This window comes from Mytilus trossulus, chromosome 3, assembly GCF_036588685.1.
Source record: "Mytilus trossulus isolate FHL-02 chromosome 3, PNRI_Mtr1.1.1.hap1, whole genome shotgun sequence".
In the NCBI taxonomy this organism is placed as follows: Eukaryota; Metazoa; Mollusca; class Bivalvia; order Mytilida; family Mytilidae; genus Mytilus; species Mytilus trossulus.
In genome coordinates, this window is record NC_086375.1 from 67,354,903 (window position 1) to 67,371,534 (window position 16,632).

The following is a 16,632-nucleotide window of genomic DNA, read 5'->3' on the forward strand; positions in this document are numbered from 1 at the left end:
TCCTCCATATGATACCTGGCGCGTTTTCAAAAGTAGGTCTCTCAGAATAACTCTCTGTTATGTTTATATATATATATATATTTATATATATATATGACAAGGGCCATGATTGGTATAATAAAATAATGTCTATACCTACAACTTGAGGATACTCTTATTTTGACAGTTTAAAAAAAAAGTGTCCAGAGCAGTGTCCTGTCCGGCAATCTGGCATAAATGCAACAGAAGATTTTAAAGGTTCATGTGGACCCTTTGGCTAAGAGGACGACCATTTAATAATTTTTTTTCGCGGGGGGGGGGGGGGGGGGGGGGCAGGAGCATTTTGCAGTGGCATATCTAGAAATTTTCATAAGTGGGGGCCCACTGACTGTCACTGACCTAAGAGGGGGTCCCGCTCCAGTTACACTTCAGTGATTCCCTATATAAGCAACCAAATTTATTCCAAAAAGAGGGGGTCTGTGCCCCCTGCCCCCCTAAATCCGCCTGTTTTGAAATAATAACCCAGCCTTGATAATCACAAAAATAATATGAAGTAAATGGTTTGTTCTGTGGTAGATTAAAATAAATGACCTGACTTGCAGTGTATTGAAAATAAATAACTCAGCAGGCATAATCGAAAGTATGAGGTGGCACCAGATTCTTCATAAATTCTTCTTTTTTCCCCAAAAAATCAGGAAACACTTCCCAACTTTTTTTCAATAATAAAAGTATAAATTTATTATTCAAATATACTTAATATGTCTGAAAAATGATTTCATTTAGCTTGAGCTGGGACTACTATAACAGACTTGAGGTATATTGTCCGTAACTACATTGAGGTAAATGCCTCATGTAGGAAATTTCAAAACCGAGCTCTTGTCTCAATATCAAATTGTGTTCAGGGTGAGTACCTTGACGTTAAGCACGTTATTGCGTCAATGCCGTGAAATGGGACAGAGCAATTTGATAAATAGCTCTTCTATGAAAACTAACTAGTTCAGCTTTATGAAATTTATATCCATAGATTAGGCAGGTATTACTGTTTCCAAAAATATCAAAAATATTCTTTAACTTTTCATAATAGTTTCAAATAATGATACAAATATTACAAAAACGTTAAAAATATGCGTGTCAGACGTAACAAATTATTTGCAAAATAATTTTTGCGGGAATTTTTGTGGTCTAATAAAAAGTTTAAAATCAGCGAAAATTCGCATGAATGATAAACGTCTAATATAATTTATGACGCCATTGCTGTTTTTTGTGTTGATCGAACGGTAAAAATTTATTTTAAAAAAAATGAATAATCCTCGCCATGGTCAGGTTTCTGAAAATGGTAAGTTATCAAAATTTATCGCTTTTTAAAATATCAGATGATATAAAATTTTGTTTTTATAAATTATTCCTACAAATGTGCTTAGATAGACCATTTCAAATCCGGAATTTTACAGCACTCGCACCACAAATAAAAACGCATTGGCCTCGTGGAAAATGTCATGCAAGATTGTCCAATGTCGAATTTCGCCGCTTTTTACAAAAACACTGTCAGTTTCAAAGTCATTTTATTAAATATTCAATTTGTAGCATATAAAACAGTGCTTTTTCGTAATTGTGCTTTCACCCCACAATACGATAACATACTTTTTGATAAGCTGTTAAGTCGAAATGACTTTGTTTTTTAACAAATCAAATGTCTTGCAAGTTTGTCCACTGAGCAATTTTCTTACGTTTTGAACCTTTTCGATTTGGGACGCTATACATATATGTGTTTTCAAACTATTTCTAACAGTTTGTCCTTTGTTTTGGTGTTAAACACCACATCATGTATAAGGGACATTTGTTGTATTTTATTGAACTGTCATCAAAAGTAGGAGAAGCCGGACATCAGACGACCTTAAGTTAAAATAGTTGCAATAACTGTCGATTAGGATCAGAGTCGAACAAATCTCGCCACGAGCATATCTTAAAATCACCATGCTTTTTATCACTTTATATGAACTCATTTAGGCCAATCATCCTCCTAGGCCATTTGAAAGCAGTTTGTATTATCATATGACATATGAACGATATTTCATTGTTTTTAAATAACAAGTACGGTTTGATTTTATGTTTTAAGATCAGAGGACAAAACAAAATAACCAAATTACAAATTTCGAAAATAGATAGAATCATAGAAACCACGATAAGAACTGCAATATATAAAAGTAGTTATAATCAAATAGAAAATGAATAATTATCTAAAATGAAATAACAACATATGGTAATTTGTCAATAAATAGGTAAAATATTAATTACAGAACAAAAGAATTTCATACCCGAGACAGAGAGAATTAAATATTGTAAAGAGATAAAGAAACTAAAAAGAAATCAGCAAAAAAATAAAAGTTACAATAAATATAAAGAAAAATACAACACAAGCCGAATCAGAAGTCTGAAAAGTTCATTTGCTTGTGTATCTACCAGTAACAAATATTTCATACATATTCAAGACTTTGAAGTATCCATATCGATCAAAAATGATTACAACAAAACGAACAAAGTATACTCGATTACCGACGTAAAACGTCAACTTTTGACGTTACCAATTGGGACGCAATATCATGCGTAACTTCCTTGCAAGAAGCAAGTTCTGTTTTCCCTGAGACTTACATTTGTAGCCCTGATTTTTTGGGAACAATATTTCTTATTTATTTGTCTTTTGTTCATTGATTGCCCTTCAATTTTGTTAGTGTTGCATTCCTTTTGTAATCTAGTAATTTTGTTCTGAACTTGATCATGAGTTTAAAAAAAAAACAGCAGCCACAGACTTAACTATGTGAATTTCATTTTTGCTTCATCATGCACATTGTTCTTTTGATGTTGTCTCTAGAAACTTGAGTCTTACACTGAATTTATATATTTTGCTTTGAGAACAACATATTGTCAAAAAATTATTAAAACAAAACTTGCATTTTCAGATTAAGAAAGGGTCTTCGGAACACCCAGTGGCTCCAAAACCTTTAAAAAATAAATAATTGACAAACGGTTCAAGTTGAGTTTCCCTTGATATGGTCCACTCAGGTATACAATTTAAATTTTGAACTATTGTCCATGTTAATCAATACAGCTCACTTCAATTGGTTCATTTTTTTCATTCCTCCAGAAGGTGCCAAAATAACCTAAGTTGTGAAACAGGTTTGAGAACTTCCTCACAGGTAATAATTGAAGTGAGCTGTATTGATTGACATGGACAATAGATGGACAATAATAAGTGATTTAAATTGTATACCTGAGTGGACCTTATCAAGGAAAACTCAACTGTTTGTCAATTTTATCATCTTCTGCAGGGATTAAAAAAATATGCACAGCAAAATCCAGTTAAGTTATGAATTTCTAAATCACACAATGCATTTGAATTCTATTTATCTAGGGCATGCTATGCCTTAAAACTTTTCCAGATTCAAGGATTTGTCTGTACTTAGAGCAAATTTTGGGGTGAAAATACGGCCATTTAAGGTTCATGTGGACCCTATGGCTAAAATGGCCGTATTTTCACCTCAAATTTTTCTCTGAGTACCGGCAAACCTGTGCACATGGAAAAGTTTTAAGGCATAGCATGCCCTAGATAAATAGAATTCAAATGCATTGTATGATTTAGAAAATTCGTAACTTAACTGGATTTTGCCGTACACTTTTTTTCGTCTCTGCAGAAGATGATAAAATTAACAAACAGTTGAGTTTACCTTGATATGGTCCACTCAGGTACACAGTTTAAATAACCAATTATTGTCAGGTATCTATTGTCCATCTAATGTCCATGTCAATTAAAAATGCTCACTTTAATTTTTACCTGTGGGGAAGTTCTCAAACCAGTTTCCCAACTTAGTTTATTTTGGCACCTTCTGTAGGAATGAAAAAAAGTGCACAGCAAAATCCTGGTAAGTTTTTATTTTTCTAAAACATAAAACATACTTAAAATTCATTTATCTAGGGCATGCTATGCCTGAATTTTTTTTACAGATGTGCTGATTTGTCTGTACTCAGAGTAAATTTTGAGGTGATGATACTGCCATTTTAGCCATAGGGTCCACATGAACCTTAAGCCTAAGGGTCCACATGAACTTAAGTTTTAATCATTAATTTTAGCATTTTATCCCAAATATACAAAGAAAAAGTCCCATAAAATCTAACTTGAGGAAAACTATAAAAACATGATTTTGAAATTCCTATGGAGATTTGCTTTGAAAAGGGAGATAACTCTGCAAAAAAAAGAAATATCAAGATTTTTTTTTTCACAGATGATTTCTTTATGATTTGTTCCATCTCTATATTAAAAATAAGTTCCACACTTTACCTGGTGAAACAAGTACCAGGTTGGTGGTTAGGAAACTTCCTTACCTGGTGAAATAAGTTCTGGGTTTGTGAGATTTGTTCCTCACTTGGTGAAATAAGTTCCTTGTCTGTGAAATATGTTCCACTGGTAAAACAACTTATCTTATATACTGAGCATTCCTCATCAGTGAGTTTAAAGTTATCATTTATGTGAATTATAAAAATAAGTTTCATATGAATTATCATGATAATAAAATAAGTAAAAAGTGTGAATAATCAATTTCGAATCCTGTGAAGTAAAGCAAATGATTAATTATCATGATTATATACTAGTACTCTGTAAAAATATCAAAACGACAATTTTGATCCAGAAAAGAGTAGAATAAGAAAAATCATTCAGAAAAAAACAAAGTAAAAAGATAAATATATGCGCTTATTTGAAAAGGACAAAGTGACTGATCAATTATATCAAAAGACATAATGTATTACTAGAACACAGGGTCATGACAGTTAACAGAAACCAATGAAGAATACCGCATTAAACATTAGTACAAATTATGGTACATTACCATCTCTCTAATTTTTTATCTTCATCCATTAGTTACAGATTTGCCTTGACTTCAAATGTATTCCATGCAAGCACTCTCAGTACAGCATTTAGCTTGCATAATGATCTAAGCGTAACACGAAAATGTTTTGCTGTGCAATATGATGCAAGGTACGTACTTAAAATAGGTTTGAACGTAACTAATTCATTGATTTCTATGAAATATGTACATGTACATGTTTGTTGAAAACAAATATCAGAGGAACTTATTTAACTTTTTTTAAAACTCTTAATATTAATTGGAACAATATTCATGGAGCTATGAATTTTGTGCTGGAACTTATTTCACAATTGATCATAAAATTAGTTCTGGAACAAATATTACAGTGCTGGAACATATTTTCTGTGAAATAAATTTTGATAGAACATATTTTCGATGAAATTTGTTGTTGCAGAACAAATGTCATGCTGGAACAATTTTTTGTTACACATGTCTAAGTAAAGAATCTCATATTGAATAACTCTAATTATGCATATATTCTTCTTTTTGTTGTTCAAAGTTTCTATAAGGTGGTACCTAACACTACAGGGAGATAACTCTGTAAAGTCAGCTAAATGGTTTGATTACATAGTGTTGTAAAAAGAATATTAAGCTTCTCAATGATCAAAATTGGCGTTTGTCAAACTGCTATATAACCAGTGTATTTTTTCTAACAAAACGATTGGTTCAAAATTTTCCAAATTTTTATATTTTTGTTAAAGGGTCATAGTTAATACTTTGACCAAATTTTATGATAATTAAATGAGCCAAATTAATTTTAGTGAAAGTGTTGGGTACCACCTTAAACAAGGTAGATGCTGAACAAATATAATTTACAGATATATACAATACCAAATATTCACATATAGTTTTCAAATGGTTACATAGCCTTAAATTTTCAATTTCTGTAATGAAAAATGAGCAAAAAATTTAAATAAAACCCACATAACTGTAGTTTTGTACATTTCATGAGCTGAATATCATATAATACAGTTGTATACGAACTTATAACCCCATCAAAGTATCATATTTTACATGAAATTCAAGAAAATCAACCAAAAACTGACAAAATTAAAAACCAATTGTTCAAAGAACAATTGAAGGTCTTTCAACCAATAAGGATCTATTTAGATATGAAAATATTAAAATTCAGATGAAAATGTCAGTTCCTATGGTTTAATGATGTATAAATATGAATTTTAAGCAAAGGTCAAAATCTAGAACGTCTAATTGACCTATGACCTTGACCTCAATTTCAAGGTCATAGACTAAACATCTCAAATAAAAAGACACTAGTTCCTTAATATGTATGGTTCATGAGTAAAATCACTTTACGCATAATTCTTAATATAAGAGGGGCGAAAACTCCCTTTTATTGTTTACGTACCCTTGGAACCAAAATCTATAAGTTACGACATGTCGCAACTAACAATTTAGTAAAAAAAAAAATTGTCGATATCTTATAAGGTTAATGAAAAAAGGTGAAAATAAGCCAAAATCAAAAATTTAGAATTTGACCTTGACCTTTGACCTTGACCTAATTTTCATTTTTTTGGATCAAGGATCTTAAATCAAAAGACCCTAGGTCTCTATCACTTATAGTTTACCAGTTAGAAATGCATATCACTTAATTTAAATGAAAAAGGGGAATAACTCTCATATGGAGTCTCCATAAAGCTTCGGTACAAATGAATATCCCAATCCTTATTATGTAACGAGCAATTTGGTAAAATAAATTTGTCGTAATCTTTTACGGTTGCGGAGGAGTAGTGGCCACAAGAAAAACACTGTTTGGGGAGATAACTCGTTCAACGTAAAGTATTTTGTTACGCAGTTGTAAATTTTTAAAGCATATAAACTATACGACATCATATTCCAAATATGTAAGCGACATCTTTTGAAACATCATTACTACGCAAGAAAAAAATTTAGGCGGAAGAAAAAAAATAAAAAAAATAATAATAATTAAAAACCAATTGTTCAGAGAACAATTGTAGGTCTTTCCACTATTAAAGATCTATTTTGATATTGAAATATGAAAAATCAGTTTAAAATGTTAGTTCCTATGGCTTTATGATGTATTTATATGAATTTAAAGTAAAGGTCAAAATCTAGAACGTCATCTTAACCTATGACCTTGACCTCAATTTCAAGTTCAAAAACCAAGGACCTTAAATCAAAAGCCCCTAGGTCTTTAATATGTTTGGTTTATTAGTAATATCACTTTACGCATATTTCTAAATGTCAGATGGGCAAAAACTCCCATTTATTGTCTGCGCACCCTTTCAACCAAAATATACAAGTAAGGACATGTTGCAACTAACAATTTATGAAAAATTATTTGTCGATATGTCATAAGGTATTTGAAAATAAATGAAAATAAGCAAAAATAAAAAAAAATAAAAAAAAAGAATATGACCTTGACCTTTGACCTTGACCTCATTTTTATTTTTTTGGACCAAGGACCTCGAATCTAAAGACCCTATGTCTTTATCACTTATGGTTTACCATTTAGAAATGCATATCACTTAATTAAATGGAAAAGGGGGAATAACTCTCATATGGAGTCTCCGTAAAGCTTCGGTCCAAATGAATATCCTAATCCTGAAGTTGTAACGAGCAATTTGGTAAACTAAATTTGTCGTTATCTTTAACGGTTGCGAAGGAGTAGTGGCCACAAGAAAAACAGTTTTTGGGGAGATAACTCTTACAACGTAAAGTATTTTGTTACGCAGTTGTAAATTTTAAAGCGTATAAACTATACGATACCATATTCCAAATATCTAAGCGACATCTTTTGAAACATCAATACTATGCAAGAAAAAAAATTAGGCGGAAGAAAAAAAAAAAAAATAATAATAATAATTAAAAACCAATTGTTCAAAGAACAATTGAAGGTCTTTCCACAAGTAAAGATCTATTTTAAAATCAAAATATTAAAAATCAATCTAAAATGTCAGTTACTATGACTTTATAATGTATAAATATGAATTTAAAGCAAAGGTCAAAATCTAGAACGTCCTATTAACCTTTGACCTTGACCTCAATTTCAAGGTCATCCACCAAGGACCTCAAATAAAATGACCCTAGGTCTGTTATATGTATGGTTAATGAGTTATATCACTTTAGGCATGATTTTAAATATAAGATGGGCAAAAACTCTCATTTATTGTTTACGCACCCTTCCAACCAAAATTTATAAGTTACCACATGTCGCAACTCACAATTTAGTAAACATAATTTGTCAATATCTTTCACGGTTGTTGAAAATAAGAGAAAATAAGCCAAAATAAAAATTTAGAATATGACCTTGACCTTTGACCTTGACCTTATTTTCATTTTTTTGAACCAAGGAACTTTAATCCAAAGACCCTAGGGCTATATCACTGATAGTTTACCAATTAGAAACGCATATCACTTATATCAAATGCATAAGGGGAAATAACTCTCATATGGAGTCTCCGGATAACTTCAGTCCAAATGAATATCCTAATCCTGAAGAAGTAACGAGCAATTTGGTAAAATAAATTTGTCGTAATCTTTTACGGTTGCGAAGGAGTAGTGGCCACAAGAAAAACAGTGTTTAGGGAGATAACTCTTACAACGTAAAGCATTTTGTTACGCAGTTGTGAATTTTTAAAGCGTATAAACTATACGACATCATATTCCAAATATCTGAGCGACATCTTTTGAAACATCAATACTACGCAAGAAAAAAATTTAGGCGGAAGAAAAAAAAAAAAAAAAATAATAATCAGAACAAATTCAATAGGTCTTTCCACGGAAAGGTGGAAAGACCTAATAATAATAATCAGAACAAATTCAATAGGTCTTTCCACGGAAAGGTGGAAAGACCTAATTAAAAACCAATTGTTCAAAGAACAATTGAAGGTCTTTCAACCAATAAGGATCTATTTTGATATGAAAATATTAAGATTCAGTTGAAAATGTCAGTTGCTATGGCTTTATGATATAAAAATATGAATTTCGAGCAAAGGTCAAAATCTAGAACGTCCAATTAACCTATGACCTTGACCTCAATTTCAAGGTCATAAACCAAGGATCCCAAATCAAAAGACCCTAGGTCTGTATTATGTATGGTTCATGAGTAATATCACTTTATGCATCATTCTAGATATATGAGGGGCAAAAACTCTCATTTATTGTCTACGCACCCTTCCAATCAAAATTCATAAGTTACGACATGTCGCAACTAACAATTTAGTAAAAAAAATTGTCGAAATCTTATAAAGTTAATGAAAATAAGTGAAAATAAGCCAAAATCAAAATTTAGAATTTGACCTTGACCTTTGACCTTGACCTAATTTTCATTGTTTTTTACTAAGGACCTCAAATCTAAAGACCCTTGGTCTCTATCACTTATGGTTTACCATTTAGAAATGCATATCACTTAATTTAAATGAAAAAGGGGAATAACTCTTATATGGAGTCTCCGTAAAGCTTCGGTCCAAATGAATATCCTAATCCTTAAGATGTAACGAGCAATTTGGTAAAATAAATTTGTAGTAATCTTTTACGGTTGCGAAGGAGTAGTGGCCACAAGAAAAACAGTGTTTGGGGAGATAACTCTTACAACGTAAAGTATTTTGTTATGCAGTTGTAAATTTTTAAAGCGTATAAACTATACAACATCATATTTCAAATATGTAAGCGACATCTTTTGAAATATCATTACTACGCAAGAAAAAAATTTAGGCGGAAGAAAAAAAAAAAAAAAAAATAATAATCAGAACAAATACAATAGGTCTTTCACCTGAAAGGTTGAAAGACCTAATAATAATAATAATAATTAAAAACCAATTGTTCAGAGAACAATTGTAGGTCTTTCCACTAGTAAAGATCTATTTTGATATTGAAATACGAAAAATCAGTTTAAAATGTTAGTTCCTATGGTTTTTGGATGTATTTATATGAATTTAAAGCAAAGGTCAAAATCTAGAACGTCATATTAACCTATGACCTTGACCTCAATTTCAAGTTCACAAACCAAGGACCTTAAATCAAAAGACCCTAGGTCTTTAATATGTTTGGTTTATTAGTAATATCACTTTATGCGTAATTCTAAATGTAAGATGGGCAAAAACTCCCATTTATTGTCTGCGCACCCTTTCAACCAAAATATACAAGTAAGGACATGTCGCGACTAACAATTTCTGAAAAATTATTTGTCGATATGTCATAAGCTATTTGAAAATAAATGAAAAGAAGCCAAAATCAAAATTTAGAATATGACCTTGACCTTTGACCTTGACCTCATTTTATTTTTTTGGACCAAGGACCTCAAATCTAAAGACCCTATGTCTTTATCACTTATGGTTTACCATTTAGAAATGCATATCACTTAATTAAATGGAAAAGGGGGAATAACTCTCATATGGAGACTCCTTAAAGCTTTGGTCCAAATGAATATCCTGATCCTGAAGATGTAACGAGCAATTTGGTAAAATAAATTTGTCGTAATCTTTAATGGTTGCGAAGGAGTAGTGGCCACAAGAAAAACAGTGTTTGGGGATATAACTCTTACAACGCAAAGTATTTTGTTACGCAGTTGTAAATTTTTAAAGCGTATAAACTATACGATATCATATTCCAAATATCTAAGCGACATCTTTTGAAACATCAATACTACGCAAGAAAAAAATTAGGCGGAAGAAAAAAAAATAAAAAATAAATAATTAAAAACCAATTGTTCAAAGAACAATTGAAGGTCTTTCCACAAGTAAAGATCTATTTTAAAATCAAAATATTAAAAATCAATCTAAAATGTCAGTTCCTATGACTTTATAATGTATAAAAATGAATTTAAAGCAAAGGTCAAAATCTAGAACGTCATATTAACCTTTGACCTTGACCTCAATTTCAAGGTCACCAACCAAGGACTTCATACAAAAAGACCCTAGGTCTGTAATATGTATGGTTAATGAGTTATCTCACTATAGGCATGATTTTAAATATAAGATTGGCGAAAACTCTCATTTATTGTTTACGCACCCTTCCAACCAAAATTTATAAGTTACAACATGTCGCAACTCACAATTTAGTAAAAAGAAAATGTCAATATATTTCACGGTTGTTGAAAATAGAGAAAATAAGCCAAAATCAAAATTTAGAATATGACCTTGACCTTTGACCTTGACCTTATTTTCATTTTTTTGGACCAAGGAACTTAAATCCAAAGACCCTAGGCCTATATCACTGATGGTTTACCAGTTAGAAACGCATATCACTTTTATCAAATGCATAAGGGGAAATAACTCTCATATGGAGTCTCCGGATAGCTTCAGTCCAAATGAATATCCTAATCCTGAAGAAGTAACGAGGAATTTGGTAAAATAAATTTGTCTTAATCTTTTATGGTTGCGAAGGAGTAGTGGCCACAAGAATAACAGTGTTTGGGGAGATAACTCTTACAACGTAAAGTATTTTGTTACGCAGTTGTAAATTTTGAAAGCGTATAAACTATACGACATCATATTCCAAATATCTAAGCGACATCTTTTGAAACATCAATACTACGCAAGAAAAAAATTTAGGCGGAAGAAAAAAAAAAAAAAAAAAAAAAATAATCAGAACAAATTCAATAGGTCTTTCCACGGAAAAGTGGAAAGACCTAATTAAAAACCAATTGTTCAAAGAACAATTGAAGGTCTTTCAACCAATAAGGATCTATTTTGATATGAAAATATTAAGATTCAGTTGAAAATGTCAGTTGCTATGGCTTTATGATATAAAAATATGAATTTCGAGCAAAGGTCAAAATCTAGAACGTCCAATTAACCTATGACCTTGACCTCAATTTCAAGGTCATAAACCAAGGATCCCAAATCAAAAGACCCTAGGTCTGTATTATGTATGGTTCATGAGTAATATCACTTTATGCATCATTCTAGATTTATGAGGGGCAAAAACTCTCATTTATTGTCTGCGCACCCTTCCAATCAAAATTCATAAGTTACGACATGTCGCAACTAACAATTTAGTAAAAAAAATTGTCGAAATCTTATAAAGTTAATGAAAATAAGTGAAAATAAGCCAAAATCAAAATTTAGAATTTGACCTTGACCTTTGACCTTGACCTAATTTTCATTGTTTTTTACTAAGGACCTCAAATCTAAAGACCCTTGGTCTCTATCACTTATGGTTTACCATTTAGAAATGCATATCACTTAATTTAAATGAAAAAGGGGAATAACTCTCATATGGAGTCTCCGTAAAGCTTCGGTCCAAATGAATATCCTAATCCTTAAGATGTAACGAGCAATTTGGTAAAATAAATTTGTAGTAATCTTTTACTGTTGCGAAGGAGTAGTGGCCACAAGAAAAACAGTGTTTGGGGAGATAACTCTTACAACGTAAAGTATTTTGTTATGCAGTTGTAAATTTTTAAAGCGTATAAACTATACAACATCATATTTCAAATATGTAAGCGACATCTTTTGAAACATCATTACTACGCAAGAAAAAAATTTAGGCGGAAGAAAAAAAAAAAAAAAAAAAATAATAATCAGAACAAATACAATAGGTCTTTCACCTGAAAGGTTGAAAGACCTAATAATAATCAGAACAAATTCAATAGGTCTTTCCACGGAAAGGTGGAAAGACCTAATAATCAGAACAAATACAATAGGTCTTTCACCTGAAAGGTTGAAAGACCTAATAAAGACTAAGTTTTATAGAGTTATCTTCCTTTCCAATGTTAATTTCCTTAAGAAATTGAAAATTCTTCTTTTTGTTGTTTAAAATCGCAGGGTTGTATTAAGAGAGTTTACCTCAAAATAGATTTTATGGGACTCTTTTCTGTGTATATTTGGGGCATAATACTATAGATAAGAACTAAAACACTTTCTGTTGCAATTAGTTTGAGGTTCAAACTTAGTTTGACTGGACTATTATTTATTGTACTGCATATAGGCATATAAAAATGAACAAAAACAGACCCATTATCATTTATCCACTACTGAGGCCTACCGGTATATACAGTTTAGGCCTTGGGGAGATGGTGTATTCAAATTAACATGGCCAAGTAAAAATGCATATACATCTTATTTCTATATATCAAATAGTTATTAAAGCGTTTTTATTTATAGCTTACACTGTAGAGTGGGTTTTGCTCATTGTTAAAGGCTATACTCTGGTTTGGTGGAGAGTTGTTTGTGGCGGATCCAGAAATTTTCATAAGTAAGGGCCCATTTGATTGACTGCCTAGTAGGGGACCCTCTCCAGTCATGCGTCAGTGATTTCCTATATAATCAACCAAATTTTCCCCTGAAAAGGTGGGGGGCTTGAAGAACCCTCTTAATACAACCTGATTGTCTAATTGGCAATTATATTACTTTTGTCCTTTGAAAAATTCTCTGTAGATTGAAACTTCATATTCCTTCATTGATCTTTTATCAACATATACATGATATATATACAAATATTTTTTAATATTTTTACTTTTAGGGATGCCTAAAAAAAACCACCTGCAGGAGTCTCTTGATAAAGCTATTGGTGCAGTGAATTCTAATAAATTAAAAATTTCAAAAGTAGCTACAGAATATGGGGTTTCATGGACAAGTATATCCCACCATGTCAAGGGAAAATATGACCACCATTTGAATGGGTCATTAAAAAAGGTCACAGATCTGAGGTAGAGACATCCTTATTATAAGGAGTTTTTGCCCTTTATAGTCAATTTTCACCAGCCCAGTAGTCAACACTTCGGTGTTGACATGAATATCAATAATGTGGTCATTTTTATAAATTTCCTGTATACAAAACTTTGAATTTTTCGAAAAACTAAGGACTTTCTTATCCCAGGCATAGATTTCCTTAGACGTATTTGGCACAATTTTTTTTGGAATTTTGGATCCTCACTGCTCTTCAACTTTGTACTTGTTTGGCTATATAAATATTTTGATATGAGCATCACTGATGAGTCTTATGAAGACGAAACGCGCGTCTGGCGTACTAAATTATAATCCTGGTACCTTCGATAACTATTTGACAACTTTCTTAAAGGAGTAGGTCTGGTAAGGACCGATTTTGGCCTCAAATTTCAGGTTCATTTAAAGAAATATTTAAGACACTTTTAAGCACTTAAGTGTCTATTTCAATTGATTCAGTTTATGTGTATGATTTTAGCTGATTATGTCATTTAATATGCTCCGATTCTTAAATATGAAAAAATGTATCGAATATGCAAAAAATCGTCACTTTTCAGATGGTTTTTGTCAAAAATGAAAGTGGCTGCATCCGTGTTCATCCTCAACCTTTATATATGTTATGAATTATCATTAAATACAACTTACTTTTCAATATAATGAATGAACATGAATACGGCCACTTTCTTTCAAGACGGAAACCGTCTAAAATTTAACTAAAATGCTAAAATTGTGAAGATTTCAGCAATTAACATGACTAAATGATGTTAGTAACTGATATATGTGCATTGTATTATCAAAAACAGCCGATATTTGTGTAGCAGAAGCATATAGTTAAAAGATTACATTTCACAATTTTGTAAAATTGCTATATTTTGGGGCCAAAAAGGGGTCTGACTGAACCTACTGTATTATAATAAACCAATAAAACTCGATACTTTGGGTTGTGTTACTTTTATGCTCAAAATCTATATTGAAGGCGCCCATATAAAGGTACAAAGTAACGTCATAAAACAAGACGTAAATTTTTACAGGAAACATAACGTTAACGTTTGCATTATATTCTCAGCACCTACTCCTTTTGTTAATTTTTGTAAATTTTTACAAAATGTTTTCCTCTGTAACTACTGAGCCAAGTTCATTTTAGATAGAGATAATTGTAAGCAGCAAGAATGTTCAGTAAAGTAAGTTCTACAAACACATCACCATCAACAAAACACAATTTTGTCATGAATTCATCTGTGTCCTTTGTTAAATATGCACATAGACCAAGCTCAGCCACACAGCCTCTAGTTAAAAGTTGTATACAGACAATGTCAAATCCACCAGAAAATAAGTTTATCTCAGTTGGCAAAAATAAATGAATTCCACAATGTAGGTAATCATAAGGCCTTCAACAATGAGCAAAACACATGCTTTATATTCAAATATAAAAGGGCAAAATTTGACAAAGTTTTAAATAGTTTTAAGTTTCAAACTAAAAAAAACCCAGTCTAATTTTTAACAAAACATTAAGAAAAGAAACATGACAGTTTTATGCCCCAGACTAGTAAAATTTTATTGGACTGGAAACTATTTGTTTACTTTTTTGTTTAGACACATTAGAAAATTGTTGGAATATTAGTCTGTTAACTAGTTGATGGAAAAGATTTTGGTGCAGACTGGTGTTGCTAGATCTGAAAGACTAGTAAGGGCCATTGGAGCCCTGGCTCATACTTAAAGAACATACCTATTCTTGTTTAATGTATTTTTATGTTAAGGCTCTGGAGGAAGCATTGTTGCACATGGCAGCCTTATAGGTGTCTCAATTGCAATCATACCACATCTTCTTATATCTAATAATTCATCAGAATCTTGGCTTATAGATGAATATCTTAATAAAAATGATTGAATAAGAAAAACATTATATTATAGGGCATGTGCCACCAGAACTGGTAGGTCAGACAAGATAAGGGGAACCCTGCTTTCTGTTAATAAAATTGTACCTTTCTCCAAAACAGTTCTGTTGTATGCACAAGATTTTTCTCTTTTTATAATGCAACAAATGTTAAAATAGAAAAGGGATATATTTTTTTTTTTTAATTTCATGTTGAAAACTGTTTTATATTTTATATTTGTAAACTTTAATATTCAGATAAAACTTAACTCGATGGGTCCTAATTTTAATGAGACAATACATTGTTCATTATTATATGATCCACCAACCAACAAAGCTACCATGGCTTAAAATGGTGAACATGTCATGCAATAAAGAATGTCAATAGATGGTTTGACTTCACTGACTAGATTATTTTATATAAAAAGTTGTTGATTTAGAATTTAGAATTTGTTTCATTATTTAGGCTTCAACTTTCTCATTAGGTAGAGATGGAAAATGCTATAAAAATCAAGATAATTTTAATTAAATTAGATTTAGCTACAGCTCATGAGTTCTGTCCTAATTGGCAATTAAAGAACTTGAAATAAAGATAAAAAATTCAATTCTTTTTCTATCTATTGCATAACAAGAAATCAAGAACTGAAAGTTTAGATTTTTTTTTACCCTCAACAAGCAAATACATTTAAAACCAAATTGATTAAGTTTACAACTAATTATTTGATATTATTCATTATTTCTAACATATAGTGGCAAAGTCTCATTTATTAGTACTGATAGAATTTTATTAGATGGCAAGATGGATTATCTTATTTTCCTAATTTTATTTGTAGAATTCTACAACTAATGATAAGCCACAACAATCAATAATTTTTTTCACGCTCATGGATTCACTGTGCTGTATTAAGGAAGCTGAGCTAAGATGTATCCGAGTAATTAGCAGGAGAAAAGAACTACACAAGGTACAAACTATTTATAATGTATTGATGTTGTTAATTTCAAAAGATGTAATGTCAACATAGCTCTTTATGGAATGAATTTCTATAATTGTTGTGGAATAACTGATTATTTTTACAAGATAATATTTACGTTGTTATTGATTGTGTAAAGGTGTGATGCTTTGTCTGTTGTATTGGGAAACTAGCTATTTATGTAGGTAAATGTTAAAATGGGGACAGGGTTATAATTATTCTCCTAGATTGAATCACTTATT

The 16,632-nt window shown here is 31.1% G+C and overlaps 1 protein-coding gene across 4 annotated transcripts in view; it reads left to right on the forward strand.

Annotated features, from left to right (window-relative positions):
- The window catches only part of LOC134712196 (rap guanine nucleotide exchange factor 4-like), a 102,925-nt gene continuing 86,293 nt past the window's right edge, over positions 1 to 16,632 (forward strand). For 2 of the 4 annotated variants that reach the window (XM_063573507.1, XM_063573504.1), the window contains exons 1-3: positions 3,573 to 3,896; positions 4,892 to 5,008; positions 16,253 to 16,381. The gene's annotated coding sequence lies outside the window, so the exon portion shown is untranslated. Of the gene's footprint in view, positions 33 to 3,572; positions 3,897 to 4,891; positions 5,009 to 16,252; positions 16,382 to 16,632 lie in introns of those variants that run through there. The other 2 variants (XM_063573505.1, XM_063573506.1) reach the window with 2 other exon arrangements.